The sequence below is a fragment of the Perognathus longimembris genome, chromosome 3 (genome assembly GCF_023159225.1).
Source record: "Perognathus longimembris pacificus isolate PPM17 chromosome 3, ASM2315922v1, whole genome shotgun sequence".
In the NCBI taxonomy this organism is placed as follows: domain Eukaryota; kingdom Metazoa; phylum Chordata; class Mammalia; order Rodentia; family Heteromyidae; genus Perognathus; species Perognathus longimembris.
The window spans coordinates 13,800,574-13,823,160 of record NC_063163.1 but is presented as its reverse complement, the minus strand read 5'-3'; positions in this window follow the sequence as shown (position 1 = coordinate 13,823,160).

Sequence of the window (22,587 nt, the reverse complement as noted above, 5' to 3'; positions counted from 1 at the left end):
AAAATTTACAGAATCTACAGAAATATATTCTGTTATTTTAGAGACACTTTTGTGGCAAGTGCAGAAGAAAGTAAAAGAACAAAATAATTACACTTATGAAAATGACATCAAAACAAATACCTGCCCTCTAAGGCTCAGCTTCACTACAGTTTTCAGTTGAAGTCTTAAATGAAAGCTGTTTTATTTAACAGTAAAAGCTAGTTTTATCTCTATCTCCTTCTCTTTGCCCTACATTTGAACTTGAGAATTAAAATCAGTAAATGTAGTTGCAAAAGAACAATTTTAATGAGTAATTAAGATTTTACACTTTAGTACCTAGAAACAATCTTTATGAACTTGTAAATATTCCCAAATGCAGCAGTCAGAGTTCATAAAATTATAAAATTCTCACTACATTAGAAAATTCTCAAATGTCAGTGAGTAAAGCTAAACTAAATTTGACTTATCCTAATTTGAATGTAACTTCGGATTATTGCTATTACAAACTTCTTCCAATGTTTTCTTTCCTCAGTAAACTGCAACAGTCATCCATGAGGTTGTGTGAAATCCCAAACATGTAAAGAAACAAAACACAAGTGACAGTAATCCCTCTATACTAAAATAGCCTCATAATTCCTTTCTGACATTGCTTTTACTGAGGAAAATACTTCCAGGAGCAGAAGGAATAATATAACAATGATTACATGACAGGTAAACCCACTTGAAAATGAAACTGATCTAAATTCGGGGCTTTGGGGACAATTTGGGAATGGGATATAGGCAAAGAGAACTAAAGGTTTGGGACTGCAGAGTTGGGGTCTGGCTATACCAGGCTATACCTGCCTAAGAGACAGGCCCCTTCTCCCGCCCAGGGGCTGCTTGGCTGTTGGCCCTCCCACCCCCTTCCGGGTTCTACCGGAAGAGATGCCAAACCAGCCCCACCCTCTCGTCTGCGAGCACATGTCTCCTAATAGTGTTGGAGACCCCAGAGGCCCGGTCCTTGGAGGGCTGTGGTCTCCGCCTATAGAGGAAGTTCCTTGACATCACCATGATGGACAGTTCATTAGCCAATCGTTAATAGCCAGTTAGTCCCTCCTCTTCCTGCCACCATTACTGTTATATAAACCCCTCCCTTGAATAAAACCTTTTGGAAGCCGGTAGACCATCAGGTGGCTCCCTCGGAATCTCCATGTAGAGTGTCGTCTCTTAAACATAAGGGAGGCTGGGGATGTGCGGGGATTTCTGCAGCACTATCTCTTCTCAGCTTAGCCCAACCGGGACACGCTCTGCCCTCCAGCTGGCGGGAGCAGCGCGCAGAGCCGAGTGTTTCCCACAATTAGAGGCTTGACATCTCCCCAGGGGGGACGTGGAGATGAAGCCCAACACCTGAAAATGAAACTGATCTAAATTCAGGGCTTTGGGGACAATTTGGGAATGGGATATAAGCAAAGAGAACTTTGGGACTGCAGGATACAATAATACTTTCTGTGAAATGGCTGGATACAGGGGTGGATGGCTCCATAGCTCTACGAAGACTGATTTCTAATTTTAATTTTAGATTTTTTTCTTTTGCTATGAACTAATGTTCCAACTATTTGGGGACTAATGTTGGGAGTAAGTGTTGTATTTCCGAAAGCATGATTAAAGTAGTTTAGAAGAGAAAATAAATTCAGCCATAGGAAATGCAATGTGACAGAGCAAGCAATCCACATGACTAAAACATTGAATCAGGAAGCAACCATGAGAAGATCAGGCTATGAACAGGAAAAAGGAAGGTAGACATAGGCAAAATGCTTCATGTGCACCTGTAAAAATGGGACACTGAGACCTGTTGAGATTGTTGTGGGGAGAAAGGGGGAGGGGAATGAGGAAGTATGCTGAAGAAGGTGTGTTCCATCAAGCACATTGTATCCTTCCACAGATATGTCAAAATGAACGTCCCCCTCTTCCCCCAGTATCACTACTTGATGCTAATGAAACGTAAGATGAATCCAAAGAAACCAAGAGGACTCCACTGATTCCTTCTAAGACCAGGGTCATTATTATTACCTGGATTCCACAATACTAAAAAGTCCTGTCATCTAGACTACACAGTAGCCTGTCATTATCTTTCAACTGTCTCTAGCCTCCTATAAATCAAACCCCTTCTTACAATATGTTCATACCCTTGTTCCTCTGTCTAACATTACACATCTGTGTCTTTGAACACTAGTCACTTTGCCCTCTCAGTGTCTCTACTGTGTAAAATCTTCAACAACTCAGAGTAGCCCTCAATACCTTCAACTTTCTTTATTTTTCCATGTATTATGTATGTATTTCTGTATGTATTTCTGTATGTATATATGTATGTATTCTGTGGGTCCTGGGCCTTGAATCCTGGTCATGGATGCTGTCCCTAAGCGCCTTTTATTCAAGGCTAGCACTCTACCACTGGAGCCACAGTGCAACTTCTGGCTTTTACTGAGTCATTTATTGGAGATATGAGTCTCCTGGGCTTTCCTGCCTGGACTAAGCTTTGAACTGTAATCCTCAGATCGCAGTCTCTGGAGCAGCCAACTACCATCAGCTTCCATTGCCTGATTTAGAATTTTTTTTTATTTTATGACAATTTCACATCTAAAGATCATGAATGTCCTAAGAGTAAGGTATCATCAGATAACAGTGCAGAAAAGTATCTACTTATTCCTGTGTTTTTGTCTCCTTAGGTGATAGTTAAGTGACTGTGGGAACAATTACTTCTCTTTTATCTCAGTTTCAATATTTGCAATATTGGAATAATATTAGCTCATACTCCATGTGGTAATAACAAAAATTAAATAAAATGCTCTGTAAGGCAAATGATATTGTGACTTATAGAAGAAAAATCAGTATCACCTGTGGTGAATACGATAAAGTATTGCATAGGCAAGTAGGCCAGCCTCTCTAAACTTTTTCATTTTCTCATTAGTATAATAAAGATAATTCCACTCACCTGTAGAGTTTTTTTGTACAAATTAAACCATAACAGATATCCTATTAAACATGTGTAATTCATATTCAGTACATAAGAGAATAATAAATAGTAGCTTTTATACTGTTATTACCATCCATTTTTCAATAAACTTTATTTTGTGCCTATCATTAACAAAGCACTTCACTAGTTGTAAATTGGGACATGAATCTTGGAGCATTTTGTCCCAACTGATTACTGGCAATGACAGATAACCAAGAATAACAGAATTCTATCCACATCTGGATGTTAGATGCTGAAACTTCACAGCTGGACTTTGCTTCCTATCTGTTCTTCTGGTGTTGGCAGCTTCATGAAAAGGATTTCAGGAAGAAACCATTCCCTCTTCAGTTTATGATGTCGTTTTGTATGCAGGCATGTGTGTGGCCTACACACTACCTTTTCTATCGAGGCCATTGCTCAGGGGAGCCACAATAGAGGCAGTTGAGAGAAAAGGACACAGAACTCTACACAAAACCAAGGTACCTAGACACAGATAAAATGTCTTATTTTAAATTTATGTTTTATCATAAAAGTGATATACAGAGGGGTTCCAGTTATATAGGTCAGGTAATGAGTGCATTTCTTTTTGAAGAGTGTCACCTCTTCTCTCATTTTCTCCAAATTTTTCCCTCCCAAACCTTCTTTTCCCCTAAGTTGCATAGTTCATATTCAACTAGAAGTTGTCTGTGAACCTGTGCCCTTCCTGACATAGAACTTGTGTGGACCGTAATAAGCTAGATTGTATATCTCATAAAATATTATCAGAATTTAAAAGCTACTGAGCCCCAGTGTCTGCTTATGCATGTGTGACTATGGGTCCATATGTATGTCTGTGTGTTTTAGAGAATAAGATGCAGTTGGGAAGAGAATTAGGAGGTAAGAGAGGTAATCGGGTTAACACTGTATTTCTAAGCCATGGTGAGAAAATCATTTTTGCATAATTCCCCATTGCTAAAATCAAGCATATTTGTTATCATCAGGGGATTCTATCCTAAACAATGCCTATGACCTGACGCAACTTGAAGATCCATAGTTAATAAGTTTGGGTAGAGATTTGGTCATCAATACTGTTGTAAAGTTTTACAGGTCTTATATGGAGCTCCATTGGAAAATCAATGCTTCAGGTAACAAGAAGCTTCACGAAGATGATAATCAGCCAAGTAACCTGATGTGGTTTGCCTCTTAGAAAGACCTATCGACAGTGTGCATTACAAGGGCTACAATAGAACACTGCAGAACACAATTTATGAGACACGTCAAATTGTTAGAAAACAATCTAAAACCAATAACCAGAAAACAGTTAATTGAGAGGAAAGATACCTCTGACTCCATTTATTTCTGCATTATTCTTTATTGACCAGACAAATTGAATTGCTCACACATCCATGGAGATGATTCATCTGTTTTGAGTTATGTGGCATTTAAGGTCTGAGCACAGAGGCAAATAGTGAGTTGCACTCCTTATATTTAGGTGCACCTTTTTTTTTTTTTTTTTTTTTTGCTTCCCAATAGACATGACACCTATGCTGGGTTTCTGTATAATCCATGAGTTTCTATCACTTTGAAATTATTTGTTCATTAACCAAACACAGGAGGGAAATTAGCAGCAATTATAAGAATATCTGACTACATACAACACTAATATATTGATGCTGCTTGAACTATGATAATTTTCAAAACGATATGGAATAAAATGGAGAGAAAATTGCAAGACAGACATAGACATAGGTTATAGACAGAAATGTGACCACTAGTTCAATTCACAGATGATTAACATAGATGATTTATATACAGTTATGAAGCCCCCTTTTGCTTTCATTGATATCAGTTCTGAGGCTTGAACTCAGGGTCTGGATATAGTCCTTAAGCTTTTTTACTCAAGTCTAGTGCTCTATCTTGAGGCACAGCTCTACCTCAAGCTTTTTTTGGTGCTAAATTGGATATAAAAGTCTCACCGACTTTCTTGGCCAAGCTGTTTTTGAACCATAATCCTCATATCTCAGCCTTCTGAGTAGCTAGGATTTCAGGGATAAGACACCAGTACTCAGATAACATAAGTATTTTTTAAAGTTTGGGAAGTGGCATTTATGCTATAAGAAAAACATATCAAAAGTTGGATGTCTTTCAGTAACATGTTTCAACTTGTAATTCTGATGTGTCCAAAAATATCACCCATATATTTATTTCTGTCATCAAACAACTATTAGTATTTTCTCCAGTTAGTGTAAAGACATTGCCTTGGATATTACAGGTTATTTCCTGTATGCTACCCACCATCGGATCTCTAATAGTTTCACAGTGCATCCTGATTGGAAACCTGGAGGAAATCAGCAGTATCACAGTTAAGTCTCTTCATTGAAGGGTCTATTCCCAGCAAAGCTAAACACTCTCAGAGATGTGGGCTCAGTGGGGCTCTTGGATATTCCCAGTTTCTCTTGGCAGACAGGCTTGCTTGGTGGCAATAACAGCTATTCGTTCAGGGAAAAATCTTGCACGTATCCTTTCCAAAGTGACCAAGCACTCCTACTATCAATAGTGTTTCCATCCTGTCACCTGGTATCCAGCCTCACATGAGTTAGCAAGCCATATAATGCAATTAAACTAGGGAAAATCATTTCTAACATTATCTCAGTTTCCTCATGTTTCTTACTCACAATTATTTTAAAATAAGAAAGAACCATACATGCCTTTTCACACTGCAAGTATCCTAATGGATCATGTAAGAACATGATTGATTGTTGAAGGCAGTAAGGAATTGATCACAGCCAAATTGGTCCTGGCTTACCACACTGGACACTTATGAGTATTCTCTATAGTAAAAATAATGATCCATGTAAAATTGATTTTCATTATTGTCATTAGTTGAAGCAAATTTCCTCATATTTTACATAATATTCTATCTATTGAAACAGCAATTTTGGGTATATAATGTTTTGTTTGCCTTTCTGATTTCTAAATAAGCTATTCCAATCATATTTATCCAAAATAGAAATACATGTAATACTCAGAAATCTCTGAGATCTATTTTAAAACAAAAAAATGAAAAGTAAATAAGCTAAAGAAAAATCAATTTAAGCACATGGTTTTCTATAGGGTTATAACTTAGACTATATTTCAAAAATCTCCTCATTTTAAGTGAATAATGCTGAAAAAAAATCAAAATTTTAATGACAACCCATGAAAGGGATAGTACAATTAATCTTATGCTATCTGCATACTTAATATATTAATATGTTCCAATTATTATTTTGGCCAGTACTGGGGCTTGAACTCAGGGCCTCACCACTGTCCCTGAACTTCTTTTGCTCAAGGCTAGCACTCTATCACTTGAGTCACAACGCCACTTCCAGCTTTTTCTGTGTTTATGTGGTACTGAGGAATTGAACCCAATGCTTCATGCATTCTAGGCAAGCATTCTACCACTACATCACATTCCCAGACCATGTTGCAATTATTTATAATCAGTCATATCTAGGTGTGGTATATATAGACTGATGTATACATCAATTAAACCTCAGAATTATAGTTTTACGCTTTGTATATGTCTCAGTCGACATGTTTAAAGAAACGTAGAACTGATTCTAGATAAGCATCATGAAAGTATTAATCCACATATACGCTCATCAGTTCAGCATAGGGCAATCATTCCTATTTATGCACAACCACACATTCTCATGAAACTGATATCATCATTTTACATAAAATCTCCAAGGGCTTTTATTAGCAGTACTGGTGACAAGTATGCTTCTATGACTTCCAGGACATAAAGAGAGTCTGGTTTTTACACCCTTAGACAAGGGCATCCTATCAAATAGAAGAGGAGTTGGCATGCCACAATAGACAGTACAGGTGCACAGTGCCTAAGCCCTGAGTGCTTCTAGTGAAGTTAAGGGAGAAGGAAATCGATCTTTGGGAATGAATGAGAGTGAGAGAGATTTCAACTTTCAAGACTCAGAAGGAAAGAATTTAATAAATGGAGAGGGAGACCAGAATCCTAAAACTCAGGTCTAAGTTGAAAAATCTGCTTGATCTCACATGCAGGCAATAGCTTAAATATTTTATTGCTAACATCCAGAATCTATTGGATCACTAAAAGACCTTATTACTACATTTCAATCCAAAAATTCATTTTTCTTTAACTCTGTTGAAAGGTAGTTAGCAACAAAACTTGAAAATGAAACCACACATATTTCTTTCTTCATTTATCATCTCCTTTACAAAAGCATTCTTTGCTGTATTGTTTGTTAATGAGCCTTTTTTGGCTTCTATTTGTATGATTCAATCTCCCTGAGTTCATAATATGTGGAATTTACCATGATTTGGATTTTGCATGAAATTGTTTCTATTGTAATGCAAAAAAATCCTTCTTTTTGATTATTTGATATCATGGCTTGCTCACACATTATAAGTGCATTTGAATTGCTTAAAAATGATATCTAAGACATGTAAAGCAGAAGTAAATGCTAGAATCTGGTATACTAAAAATGCTGTTCAAATTTATCTACTTTATGCCCCAGATATCTGTTAAAAGAGATATGGCAAGTTTGTTAATGGGAGCACTATATTATAAATACTTATATAATAAAAAGTTATCATTCAAGGATCTACTTCTACACAGACATAGAAATGATTTATTGGGGATGCAAAAGCACTTTTACTTTTTTGTAGTTATTTTGGGTCTTACATTCAGCAACCATGAACAAATCTAACATAGCCTTGCCTTTTGGCTCTTTTAGTTACAAACTTGAACTTCAACTCCATGTTGCCAAAATATTACACTATTACAGCATTAGAAATGTTAGTCCATTTTATGTTTATGACTTCAAATGAGAATTAATTATAAACTTAGTATAAATCACAAAATTGAGTAATGTGGTCTCAGAAAAGTTAAAGACATTTTTTAAAGGCTTGGCATACAGCACATACTGAGCTTTGATCAGTGATATTTTGAGCTCCTAAACAGTCAAAATCATCAGTACTGAAATTAAAATGGCCAAGTTTTGGTACCCCATAATGGGGAAAAGTTCATTACCAGAATACAGTTGTATTTTATTCACTGTTACAATAATATCCCATTAAGTTATGCCTATTGAAAAATGATAATTTTATTACTATTACTACATTACCAATCTCTATACTTTGCTAATATCACTTATTCGATTTTTTGGCAGAAAAGAATTAACTTGACTTCCGTGTTAGCAATTAATAGAATCTTAAATGTGAAAATAAATCAAAATGGGTCAATTTATTAAAATAAACACAATACATAATATAATTGCCATAAGGAGGGATGTTACAATAATGATTATTTCATTTTGGCTTGATCAGAATTTATCTCCTTGAAAATAAAAGACTTTCAAAAGCCGTATTACATACTTTTCTTATATACATCCATCCTTAAAAGATCTGATTAATTTTAGCCTAGAAAGCTATCTTTCAGAAAGAAATCTTAAAATGTTTCAGTGAAACATGCTTTCCTTTCACCTCACTCGTTCATGTAGTCTTTAAAGAGAGGCAAAAGACTCAGTTGGGTAGATCTTGTATCCATTTTTGAGCTGTGTCTGAGTCAGACCAATTTTAAAGAGGAAATATTTTTGTCTTAAAGTAAACAACTCAATTAAAAACATATTATTGAAAGAATCTAGCTGCAGTAATATAGCCAATAGTGATGGTTATTTCAGACTATATTTATTCAAGAGAAGGACCTAGAGGAAGATTTTTTTTATCTCAATTGATTCAGATTAGTCTAAATACTGCTGACCATACAGATACAGTTAGATATCAATCTCTTCAATCTAGAGCTAAACTATTAGTCTCTACAACTAACTAGACCTATGAACTTTATTACAGTAGAGACTGAAAGAAAAGGTAAAATGAGTTTATTTGGGCAGAAAAAAAGAAAGTGTTGTCTTTCATAACTTGCAAAGAACAATTCTCCATTTACCCTCAAACAATCTAATGTCATTGATTACTCACACAGATTCCTGTGTGAGAGTTCAAAATCTGAAGGTATCTCATATATAAAATGACTGACATAGGTGGATTAGCTCCATTTACATTTATCATTTCAATATATGTTGTTTTACAGATTATATTTATATATATATATATATTCTCAAAAATGTGTACACACACAAATACACATTTATTCAACCACATAATTTTCCAATGGCCTTTAAGTGAGGTCAACAAGAATTGGATAAAAACTATAAAATACAGTTGTCTAATGGTGGAGTTTCCAAAAGATTGACATTTTGTTTTCACAAATTAGTTGTTCAAGGGAGATTTTATTGTAGTATTTCCATACAGGTATACAATGTATCCCTATCAAACTCACCCTATTTATCACTTTTCCTTACACTTCTTTCCCCTTAAAACAATTTCAGGTTTTATGTTCTTGTTTGTTTTTTTTTTTTGCCAGTCCTGGAGCTTGTATTCAGGGACCACTGTCCCTGACTTCCTTTTGCTCAAGGCTAGCACTCTTAAGCCACAGCACCACTTCCAGCTTTTTCTGTTTATGTGGTGTTGAGGAACTGAACCCAGGGCTTTGTGACTGCTAGGCAAGTACTCTACCACTAAGCTACATTCCAAGCACCTTAAAACAATTTCAAAGAATTTATATTTCTATTTTCACACATGCCAATTAGCTAGCTTGGCCATGTCCATCCCCATTCACCCTTCCTGTTGCTTTATTTTCCTGTCATTCATTTTTAAAATGTATATTAATTTCACCATGGATTTTCATGCTGATATTTCACATGTATAAAATATCCCTATTCTAATTTCCATATGAGGCAAATGTCAGTAGAAATTCTCATCTTATTTATTGATAGTACTAAGTAAACATAGTGACAACAATTTTCCACACACATCCTATAACTAACCTAAGAGATATGGAACAAGTACTTCTGGTACTTGAGCATCTTCAGTTCTACAGTTCTAAATTTAAGCCAATAACCTCAGCAGACAACTGTGTTCATAATGTGGGTTTTATTATACCAAAACTGTCTTGATATACCTGATAAAACAAAGTGAGCCCATGGGATACAAGAAATCATCATAGGAGAAAATGTCTTTCAGCCTTTAACATGCCTGCCATGAGCCACATACATTCAGATGTATCCATTTTCAATTGTATATCTATTTCTCAAAGATGTTTCCTGGGCTGGAAACTTACACTTCTGTAATTTCAAATAATGTGAGTTTCCCTACAATGTGTTCAAACTGACTAGCTTCTTTCTGTGTACTTTAAATGTAAAAAACAAAAAAACAAAACATTCATTTTCCTCAGTACTTCATGAGAGCTCTCTTTCAATTTGAAACTCTAAACTGAAATTTTATCACAATCTTCCTGCATCCATTCAACAATGTTCACAAGTGAAAAATACCTATTTAGTGTAGAGACAGAAAAGCTCTGACATAACTAGGTTAAGAAATTATTAGAAATGTATGCAAATAATAGCATAGATCTGAGATGCAAGATAAGACACCAGTCTCAACATTGTGTCCTATGTTCCATCCTTTGTATTGAGTTACAGGAGAGAATTCCCAACTAAAACCACAGAATTGTTGTAAAGATTAAAACAAGGATGTACTATAAAAGTGGTTCCAACTTATAAGACAATTATTGCCCCTTGAAGTACAAAATCTCCTGCTGCCCTTGTCTGTAGTTTCTGATATAAACCTTTGTGTATGATGAAACCAAAATCAAACAACTTCCCAATTAAGTTTCAATTTTTCTATTTATAAAATGTCTAGGCTAAGACCCAAAGAGACACAGACTCTATGGATTCCTTCATTGGTAATAATTAATTTATAACTAGGATAGTCCTAGAAAATGATCACAGTAGCTCAAGAGCTATGTACATATGATCACGTAAGATGAAGCTAAATGAAATGAACTCCAAGATATGGGAACAAGTGGTTTAACATTGTTATTTTTAATGCACTATGTGAATTTTTTTTCTGTTTTCTTTTGTTTATCTTTCCTATGATTTACCCATTGTTGTCGCTCTTTTTTTATTTTAGTACTCTGGGTATTGTATATATGGTTGTCTGAATTAAAGAAGGGAAGGGGAACATTGAAATGGTGAGTAAGAGGGTAAAAGGCAAATCCATGAAACAGCAATACTTGCAATACAATATGTTGTAAACTAACTGTACAACTTGGGGGGGGGGGGATTGGAATAGAGGGAAGGTGGGAAAAATGGAGGAGGTAACATATTTGACACGAAATGTACTCACTAGCTTACTTATGTAACTATAACCCCTCTGCAATATCACCTTGACAATTACAAAAATGTCTAGGCAAAACAGTGACAATGGCTTTAAACTTAATCTACAAAATGAAAGAGCCACAGAAAAGAGTTGCATTGAATGTATATAATTGAAGAAAAGATAAGAATATAATAATGGCATCATAAATATTAACAATGATAATAGTATTTCTTGAAGTTAAAGAGTAAGATAAAAATCATGCCACACTAAAATAAATGAACCTAGAAAAATCACACCCGAAAAAAGTCAATAAAGACAGATATAGTTCATCTTAGAATATGCAAGTTCTTGAAATATGTCTTTCTATTTTTATGTATTATATAATATACATAAATGATTTGCATCTTATCCACATCTCTAAAACTTCTTGTCAGTGTGGTACTTTACTGAGATCACTCTTCTGAAATCATCCTACCTCTATACAACAAAATACTGTGTCCAAAAGCATGTGGTGTGGGCTTGAAGCACAGGGAACTAAGCACTAGCTCGAGATAGGAAAAGTCAACAAAACCTGATCATCTGAAGTCCAACTCAGTTGGAAGAACGCAGACAACAGATGGTACACAAGCAAACATTTGGCCTCCTGACTGCCCAACACAATGAAATGGAGGTGTCACTACAGGAGGAATTCTGAAACTCAGCAGGACAAGAGAAAAATCTGTCATAATATTCTGTCCCACTTACAGAACCACTGTGTAGAAAGAATTAACTAATGCTTTGAAGAGGAGACATGTACGATTCAAACAGAAATCCAGCCTTTGGTGCAATGGGATAATTGTAGAAGATAAATAGAATTTGGATACTGGAAAACAGAAAGAGAAAGGGATAGGGCTGGAAGGATGGGGGTGAGATCTAGTCTGAAACTGAACATGTTAAAACTGGAACAAAATTAGAATTGTTCTAGTAGGAAAATAGATATAATACTGCCTTACCTTGACTCAGTATTCTACATCTCAATCAGACTTGTACTGGAGCCTAGAGTGAGAAAAGAGACATATAATGATGAGATAGTGTCTCTTGGTAGAAAAGGAAAAAAAGTGGAAATCAAGAATACAGCAGATTCTAAAAGGATGGTAGAGCCATCTAGAAGTCTTTGGCTATCTTAACATGACTTAAGAAATTGAAACTTGGAGTCACTTATTCCATTTCTTGACTAAGCGATTTTTCACTTCATTGAACTATTTACTGGACTGCATAACTAATGCTAACAATATTACGCCTTAATACCTCAGCTGACCAGCTCGAGTGCTGGCACCTAAAGAAATCTCAAAGTTTAATAAGCAAATTGAACGCACACACACAAAAAAAATCCCAAAGAGATACTATACAAATGAGAACATGAACTGTTTCTCCAGTTATTTATGTATTTAAGGTAGTCCTATCTAACATATCTAACACACCAATAATAGGCTCAACATTATTCATTACAACTAAAGCCACTAACAGGAAAAAAGTGTGTGTGTGTGTGTGTGTGCATGCACGTGTGTGTGTGTGTTTTAAGTAGTGCTTACATTTGAACTGGATTCATTAGAGGCTAACAACCTTCTAGAAAGTTTAGACAAAGGTAATTGTTGCTGTACAAAATAATATGCAGCTTAATCTCTTTAGCACTACGAATATCTAGATATAATTAAAACCTCAAGCTCTTGTTAGAGCTGTTTCTCCCAAAGTTTTCTTCTGTGTGTGGTCCCTGGCGTCAAGAGGGATCCTTTGGCAAAATCCACTTCTTGAGGGCTAGTTTGTTATTTTAGGTGTGTTGGCATGGCCTCCGACTAATGAATTAAGACACTCACAACAAACATAGAGTGTGTTGTCTTCACACTGTCAAGTTGTGGTTTCATTTGTTCTCAGGACTTTGGTAACTCCTCCTAACTCATTAGTTCACTTTTATGTTTAACTATACTTGATTCCTGTGCATTACCTCCATATGGTCATGAGCTTTTCCACATTCAAGATCACTTGATCTCTTGAAATACCAGCTCAAATGGCTCAAAGTGGTAGAGAGATAGAATAAAGGAAAAGAAATCAGGGACAACACTCAAGCCCAGAGTTCAAGCTCTATGACTGACAAGAAAGAAAAAAGAAAAGGAAAGAAATAAGAAATATTTGGTCAGGTACATCTATGAGAAAGTCCACCGGGAGGTAATGATTTTTTTCTGGATTTTCTATCTGCATATTGTCCTAAGTCAATGTTACAAAATAACCTCTGTGATTAGACAATGTGGGTTTCAATCATGAAATATGAGTGAGAGTCAAGGCATGTATTTCTGATATTTTGTTTTTTCTCTGCCTCCATTTCTTCATATATCCTATTGAACAAGCACACAAGGGAACATTTTTCAGCTGGCTGAGAAATTGAGAAGTAGCTGGAATGAGAATGTCCTCAAATCAAATTCTAAATCCTGTCAATTCCATGGCATACTTATGAGCACAGTGTTCAAATTTCTAAATTTTCTTCCAGTAAGAACGCATTCTTAGTTTAGAAGAGGAGGAAAATTTGTTGTCCATAAATTCATATGGAACAGCAAAAGACCTAGAATAGCCAACGCAATTCTAAGCAAAAGAAGCAGTGCAGGAAGAATCACAATACATGACTTCAAGCTCTATTATAGAGCCAACATAACAAAAACAGCCTGTTATTCATATAAAAACAGACCTGAAAACCAATGGAATAGAATAGAAGACCCAGAAATAAAGCTGCATTCTTACAGTCAGCTGATATTTGACAAAGGAGCTAAAGACATAAATGGAGAAAACGTAGCCTCTTCAATTACTGGTGCTGGGAAAACTGGGCAGCCACATGTAGAAAACTCAAAGTAGACCCTAGCCTATCACCATGCACCAAGATCAACTCAAAATGGATCAAGGACCTCAACATCACACCTGAATCCTTGAAATTACTGAAGGACAGAGTTGGAGAGACACTAGAACTTATAGGCACAGGAAGGAACTTCCTGAATAGAGTCCCAGGGGCACAACAGATAGGAGAGAGTCTCGAAAAATGGGACTACTACAAAATAAAAAGTTTCTGCACAGGTAAGGACATAGCTACCAAAATAGAAAGACAGCCAACCATATGGGAAAGGATCTTCACCAGCACAGCAACAGACAAAGGCATAATATCCGTCATCTACAGAGAACTCAAAAAACTAACCCCTTCCAAACCCAGTAAACCAATTATTAAATGGGCAAGGGAGCTAAAGAGAGACTTCACAGGAGAAGAGATAAAAACGGCAAAGAAACACATGAGGAAATGTTCAATATCCCTGGCAGTAAAGGAAGTGCAAATAAAAACAACCCTGAGATACCACCTCACTCCAGTTAGAATGGCTTATAATCTGAACTCAGGCAACAACAAATGCTGGAGGGGGTGCACAAAAAGAGGAACCTTTCTCCACTGTTGGTGGGAGTGCAAATTAGTACAACCACTTTGGAGAACAGTATGGAGGTTCCTCAAAAAGCTCAGCTCAAACATACCCTATGACCTAGGTATCTATCCTCAACAGTAGGTCTCAGGATATAAAAAAAGACATCTGCACATCCATGTTTATTGCTGCACAATTCACAATAGCCAAAATATGGAAACAACCCAGATGCCCCTCTACAGATGAATGGATCAAAAAAACGTGGTACCTATACACAATGGAATACTACATAGCTATTCGAAATGATAAAGTATTGATATTCTCGGGGAAGTGGTCAGAACTTGAACAAATAATGTTGAGCTAGACAAGCCTAGAACACAGAGAACAAATGGACATGGTCTCCTTGATATAGGACTGTTAGGGTGGGGCAGGTGAGGACAGTGGAGACCAGGTCTGTGAAACAAATACTAAACATAAAAAAGTCTAGAATAGACCCATCAGTGGATCACAATAGGTCAATAGCTATGTACATATGATTGTATAAGACAAGGATAAGCAAAAACAACTCCAAGAAAAGAACACAGGAGGATTCTTTTTTATTATTATTATCAAACTGATGTACAGAGAGGTACAGTTTCATACGTTAGGCATTGGATACATTTCTTGTACTATTTGTTACCTCATCCCTGCTAGGTTTTCTAAAGTAGGTAGCCAGTAAAGGAGAACACCATGTGGTCTTCAGGCTCCCAAGTTCAAGGTGCACGAGGTAGGCAAGAGAGCAAGCCACCCCAGGGAGGGATGCCTTATGTACGGCAGGGATGGGGAGGTGTGGTCAGGATGTGACCTCAGGGAAGGGGGAGTCAATCATCTCCAGATATGGGGGTTATCTAGGTAAGGGGTGGAGACAATCAGGTGGGGGCATCTGCATGTACCCCTCAGGGAGAGGACCTTAAAATACAGCCTTTTAATAGTTATGAAAAAGGGCGAAGACTCTCTCTGGCTGCTTCCTGCTGGCAAGGGGCATCGGCATTAGGGGTAAAAGGTAGAAATGTGTGGCCCCTCCAGAAGGCAAGCAGCAGCTGTCCCTTGGTGGTAGATCCTTAGGTAAAGTCTCCAAGAGGTCTCCTGAGGCTGGGGCTGGACAATAATAAAAAGAAAAATATTACTGAAATGAAAAGAGAAAAATTGGCTGCTAATGGCTTGGAGGACAAAGGGATGGGGTAGAGAGGTGTGGAAGGCAGCTGGCTCCGTGTTACTGTTACTCACTCGGGTCTTCAGGTATGTGAGACAGCTTTACCTTGGTAGGCCCAAGGGAGGAACAGGTGTACCTGGAAGTCAACGTTGGTATAGAAGCCCTTTTTATTCTTGACAGATGAATCCACTGTGGCTGTCCCTGGAGCTTGACCGCGGTGGGGATAGTCAGCAGAACCTGGTGAGGGCCTGTCCACTTAGGATGTAAACCAGATGGATTAAGGGTCTTGAGAAACACTTGATCTCCAGGCACGATTGGGGGAGTGGGAAAGGGACTTTGATGTGGCTGAGGGAGACATTGGTCAGCATGTTGGTGTAACATGTGCCTAAGAAAGGTTAGGACAGGAAGGTAGTCTATCAGTGCAGTCTTGGTACTGTGAGTAGGGAAATTACCTAGAAGAAAAGGGCATCCATACATTAATTCAAAAGGGCTGAGAAAAGTAGGGCTGCGGGAAGAGGCACATAAGTGGGTGAGCGCCAGAGGTAACAGTTCTGGCCAGGATTGCTGGAGCTCTAAAGAAAGTTTAGAAAGCTGTGTCTTAATGAGTGCATTCACTCTTTCCACCTTTCCAGATGACTGAGGCCTGTAGGGAATGTGAAGATTCCACTGGATATTTAAAGAGGTGGCTACCTGTTGAGTCACCTTGGAGATGAAGGCAGGAGGTCCATTGTCAGATTGAAGTGACCTGGGTAGGCCAAACCTAGGAATCATTTCTTTTATTAGGACAGAGGCAACAGTGTCAGCAGTCTCTGATGTTGTAGGATAGGCCTCAATCCATCCTGAAATCCATGGTTAGAAGGTATTTCAGCCACTTATATTGAGGCATGTGGGTGAAGTCTATCTGCCAGTCTTCCCCTGGGGTATGTCCCTGGGCTTGGTGTGTGGGGAACACAGCTGGTCGGAGACCAGCCTGTGAGGAGGTAAGGGAACACGTAGGGCAGGCTTGGGTAATGGCCTTTAGTGGAGCAGTTAGGCTAGAGCAATGAAGTAAAGGCTTGAGAAGGTGGGAGAGAGGCTTGTATCCAATGTGTAATGCCTAGTGCACCTGGGAAAGGAAGTTGTCTGCTTGGGTCTCAGGAAGGACAAATCATCCTGCTAGGGACCACCATCCCTGTGCCTCCTGTGAGGCTCCCTGATGAGTGAGTTCCTCCAGCTCCTGTGGGGTGCAAGAAGGTTGAACTGGAGGCAATACTGGAAGTAAGTGTGCTAGAAGTTGTCTCTGGGCTGCTTTCTTTGCCTCCTGGTCTGCTTTTGAGTTGCCCACCGTAATGGCATCAGGTCCCGTCTGGTGTCCCCAGCAGTGAATGACAGCTACCTGTTGGGGAAGGGAAGCCGCTTCTAGGAGCTTAAGAATAAGGGAAGCATTAGTAAGGGGGGTCCTTTTAATAGACAGGAAACCATGCTCCTTCCAGATGGCTGCATGTGAATGGAGAATATGATAGGTGTATTTTGAGTCTGTATAAATGTTAATCTTCCGGCCCTTGGCTAGAGTTAAGGCCCTGGTTAAAGCTATAAGCTCTGCCTTTTGTGAGGCAGAGCGCTGCTTTCAATAATGGTACAGTCACTAACAATGGCATAACCCACAACTCGGCTGGCTGAAGGGGTGAGTGTGGAACTGCCATCAGTCATGAAGGGGGTCAGGAAGGGGGGTTTCTGAGATACCTGTAAAATGGGGTGTGACATCATCCAAGGTCTCTGTACAGGAGTGGACAAGAAGGTTAGAATTGGATGGAAACAAAGTGGCCGGATTAAGAGGGAAGCAGCTTTCCAGTGAGAAGTCAGGGTTCTCAATAAAGGTAACATGAAGCAGCTGTAGGTGGGAATTGGAGAGGGAAGACAGGGTTTATGAGATAAAAGGTCCTTTAGCCTGTGGGGAGAGCGAATGGTAGTGAGCTTTGTGCTCTCCTGTGCCAGGGTGGCTGCTGCTGCCAGAGCCCGAAGGCAGGCTGGCCAGCCTTTAACCGTTGGGTCTAGTTGTTTCGAGAGGTAGGCCACAGGTCTAAAAGAGGGACCTGACATTTGCCCAAGCACCCCACGGCCAATTCCCCACTTCGCAGTGACATAAAGTAAATAGGGTTCTTTACGATTGGGTAGAGCCAGTGCTGGAGCCTGTAGAAGCGCTTGTTTCAGTACCTTAAATAGGGTGTCAGTGGGCCTTGAGGGGTCTGGTGGCTCTTTTAGGGAGCCCTTGGCTGCCTCATAAAGCGGTTTAGCCAAAGTAGCAAATCCAGGTATCCAAATGCAAAGAAAGCCCGCAAGTCCCAGGAAGGACAAAATGTCCTCCTTGGTCTGCAGGACAGAGAGAGACTCAATATAAGCTTTTCTATCAAGAGTAATTCTTCTCTCTGTAGGCGTTATGGAGAGACCCAGGTACGTTACTCCTGGCTTTGTTATCTGGGCTTTAAAAGGAGAGACTATATCCTTTGGCCAACAGGAAGTTAAGGAGGTCAGCCATGTGTTGATGCGCCAACTCGAGGGAAGGGCTGCAAAGCAAGAGATCATCCACATGCTGAAGAATGACACTAGGGGATACCTGGAGAGCGAGAGAAGGTCCTTTGCTAGAGCTTGTCCAAAAATTGGGGGCTGTCCCTGAACCCCTGAGGGAGGACAGTCCAGGTTAGCTGTTGTGCCCTGGAGGTATCTGGGTCCATCCAGGTGATGGCAAAGAAGTCCTGACAGTCGGGATGCAAGGGAATTGTAAAAAGTGCATCCTTCAGGTGCAGCACTGAGAAGTGGGTGGTACCAGGAGGTATCTGTGAAAGGAGTGTATACGGGTTAGGCACAACAGGGTGAATAGGAAGGACTGCAGCATTAATGATGCGCAGGTCCTGCACTAGACGATAGGTTCCATCAGGCTTAATTACTGGCAGAATAGGGGTGTTGAAGGGGGAGTTAGTAGGTCTGAGAAGTCCTTGTTTAAGAAGGCGGAGAATGATAGGCTTTAAACCTTGCCTATGTCTGAGGGAAATGGGGTATTGGGATGTGCTGGGGAAATGGGTAGGGTTTTTAAGCTTAATGAGAACAGGAGTATGGTGTCTAGCCATAGTGGGTGTAGAAGTATCCCAGATTAGAGGGTTGACAAGATCTGGAGGGAAGGGGAAAGGGCCTAACTGGGAGGTTACAGGTGGGGGTTCATCTAGAGATAAAAGTAGAATAGGAGTTGGCAGCTTGGGGATATGGAATGAGAGGGAGACTTGGAATTTGGAGAGCAAGTCTCTCCCTAGGAAGGGGGTAGGGCAGCCGGGTAAGATTAGGAAGGAGTGTGACAAGGGAAAGTTGTCTGTTTTGCATGGTACTGGTCCCGTAGATGGGGAACAAGAAGGTAGGCCGTCAACACCCACCACTGAGATCTGGGAGGGAAAAGACTTCCCTGCATATTGAGATAACACTAAAAAACTGGCTCCTGTATCCAAGAGGAAGGATACTAACTTACCAGCTACATAAAAGCACACCCTGGGCTCCTCCGTTGTGATGTTCTTGGGAGCCAGTGGCCCCGGGCACTGTCGTTGTGTAGCTAAGCAGAGCATCTCAGTCAGGTCGGGCTCCTCCTGCCTGCGTGGTTGGGGCAGGGGAGGGACTGGCCTACCTCGTGGAGGCGAGGAGGGACAGTCATCTGCCCAGTGCCCCAGTTGTCCACATCTTGGGCAGGGTCCAGGCGATGGTCACGGTGAAGGGCAGAATTTTGCCCAGTGGCCTTCTTGCCCACACTTGTAGCATGTTCCGGATGGCTTACGTTGGGTGTTTCTCGGAGGAGGCCCGCTGGCAGCAGCCAAGAACTGATAGTTCTCCCTCTCACGAGCAGTCTTATCGGCGATCTCCTGCTCCTCTCAATTATTGAAAACCTTAAATGCCATGCTCACCAGATCTCGTTGGGGGGTTTGAGGACTGTCCTCAGCCTTTTCAAACTTTTTCCTAATATCAGAAGCAGATTGGGCTATGAAATGAGTATTGAGGATTACCTTAGCCTCTGCTGAATCTGGGTCCAGCTTAGTATAACGCTGGAGAGCTGCTGTAAGGCGGTCAAGAAATTCGGCCGGATTCTCATCCCCTCATTGGGTAATGTGTCTTAATTTGTCATAGTTAACTGGACGATGAGCCGCTTTTTGGAGGCCAGCCACTAAGCAAGTTATCATCCTATTTCTACTTTTCTTCCCAGGGGCATTACTTTGAGAATCCCAATTGGGCTCCTCCCTGGGCACGGCTGTTGCTCCCACTGGGAAGTCATTATCTACGCAGTGGGCCTCGTCTGCATGTGCCTGGGCGGCACTCCACACCCTTTCCTTTTCCTCCTGGGTAAGAGTGGAGGATATTATTAAATATATATCATGCCAGGTAAGGTCATAGGCCTGAGCAAGGTACTTAAACTGTTTGACATAACCATTAGGGTCTTGGGAATATGATCCCAGCTTCTCAATCTGAGCCATATCAAACATTGAAAATGGAGCATGCACTCTTACTATCCCTTCAGGCCCCGCCACCTCCCACAAAGGACACAAGGAGTTTGGTGGGGCTCGAGTGTCACCTGTGCGAGATCAGGTGCGAGCCGCAGGAGGGGAGGGGAGAGGATGCGAGGGAGGGGGAGAGGAAGGAGAAGAAGGTGAAGGTGCTGAAGGCTCAGCAGGAAGAGGGGTGGAGTCAAAAAGGGGGTCAGACACATCAGGTTCCAGAGGGGCCTTGGAGCTCGCAGAAATGGTGTGTCCACGTGCCAGCAGAATGGGGAAAGTCGGACATGTTTGGCAGAGAGCCGGGTTATTCCTGAGAGCAAAAAAAGCCTGAACATGGACAACCTCTGACCATTTACCATTGCGGCGACAAAAACTGTCTAAATCTCTGAGAACGATATAATCTAGAGTCCCATCTCTAGGCCATTGGGAGCGATCGTCAACTCGGTACTGTGGCCAGTGCAATGATGAGTTAGTCCTTTGTGGTCAATGCAGTCCTTAAGGGACAAGACCTCCAGCGATTGCAGAAGGCATTCCAAAGGGGTTTCCTGCTTCGGGCGTGACTTGCAGCACCCCATTAGAACCACAGAGGGAAATAAGTTTGACAAGAACGGAAACAAGTGTCCCCGCTTTGGAGGCGACCAGGCCCTGGGCCTGAGAAGTTCTCTGGCACGGTACCATGTCCAGAAAAAGCAGAAGAAAATCTGCGGAGCAGTTTCACTCACTGGAGTAGAGGAGTGGTATAGACGTGGATGCAGAGGCCAGCAATGGTATTGGTGAAAAGTCCCACATGCCAGCAAGCAGCAGTTTGGCTCACAGAAAAAGGGCCGTCAGAACTGAGGATACTCCCAGAAAAAGGAGAAAAATAGAGGGGAATTCCGCCTGTCCTGACTCTTAAGCCCTATCCGATTCAAGGCACCATATATGTTAGGTTTTCTAAAGTAGGTAGCCGGGAAAGGAGAGCCATGCGGTCTTCAGGCTGGAGAGAAAAGTTTATTCTGCTGACCTGCTCCCAAGTTCAAGGTGCACGACGTAGGCAAGAGAGCAAGCCACCCCAGGGGGATGTCTAAGGTAGGGCAGGGATGGTGAGGTGTGGCCAGGATGTGACCTCAGGGAAGGGGGAGGCAATCACCTCCTGGTATGGGGATTATCTAGGTAAGGGGTGGAGACAATCAGGTGGAGGCATCTGCATGTAGCCCTCAGGGAGAGGACCTTATAATCCCTCATTCCCCCTCCCACCTCCCCCTTTCCCTTTGCCCCCCATGAGGTGTTCAGTTCATTTACACCAAACAGTTTTTCAAGTATTGCTTTTGTAGTTGTTTATCTTTTTTTACCCTGTGTCTCTCGATTTTGGTATTCCCTTTCAATATCCTACTTCTAATACCAGTATACATGGTTTCCAATATACTCAGATAAGATACAGAGATAGTGTAGGTACAACCACAGGAAGGGGATACAAGAAGATCATCAATAATAGAAGCTACAATTACACATAGCATGTTGAAAGTAGTTACAACAGTGATATAACAATTGTTTCCATAACATGGAGTTCATTTCACTTAGCATCATCTTATGTGTTCATAAGAGCATAGCTATTGGGCTCTTGTGATCCTCTGCTGTGACCTGCCTAAACCTGTGTTAATTATTCCCTATAAGGGTTCTATTGTTGATGTTACATTTAAAGTTCTAGGTGAATTTCCTTTGGTGTATGCCACGTGGTTACTGTATATGATTTTGGTACAATGGATATTGTATATATATGCCTACTTGATCTAGGGAAGGGAAAGAAAAACGAGGGTGTAAGATATCACAAGATATATACTCACTGCCCTATTATGTATCTGTACCTCCTTTGCACACCTTGCCAACAAAATTTAATCAATAAAAAAATAATGTTTTCACAGAAAAAAAAAGAAAAATTGTCATCTTTACATTAAATGATAAAAACAGTAGTAAACTTACCTTATACTTTCTCTTCTGAAGAAATAAGTAGAGGAAAAGAAAGAAAAAAAACAAAAAGAAATATTTATATATTTGAAAATTGTATCTGTATTTGGTTGCATAGTATATTTTTCAGCTGAAATAATAAACTAATTATTTTTAAGTTCCTATATCGACTATTTTTTCTTTTTTTTATCATTTTTATTACTATTAGTCTGTTCTTCTAGAACATTTCTAAACCAAACATGACATCAGCCCACGTTTCAAAACAGTGTGCGAATTAATATTAAGTTATAAAACTGAAATTGTAAACTTAGTATGTGAAGACAAGAATGAATT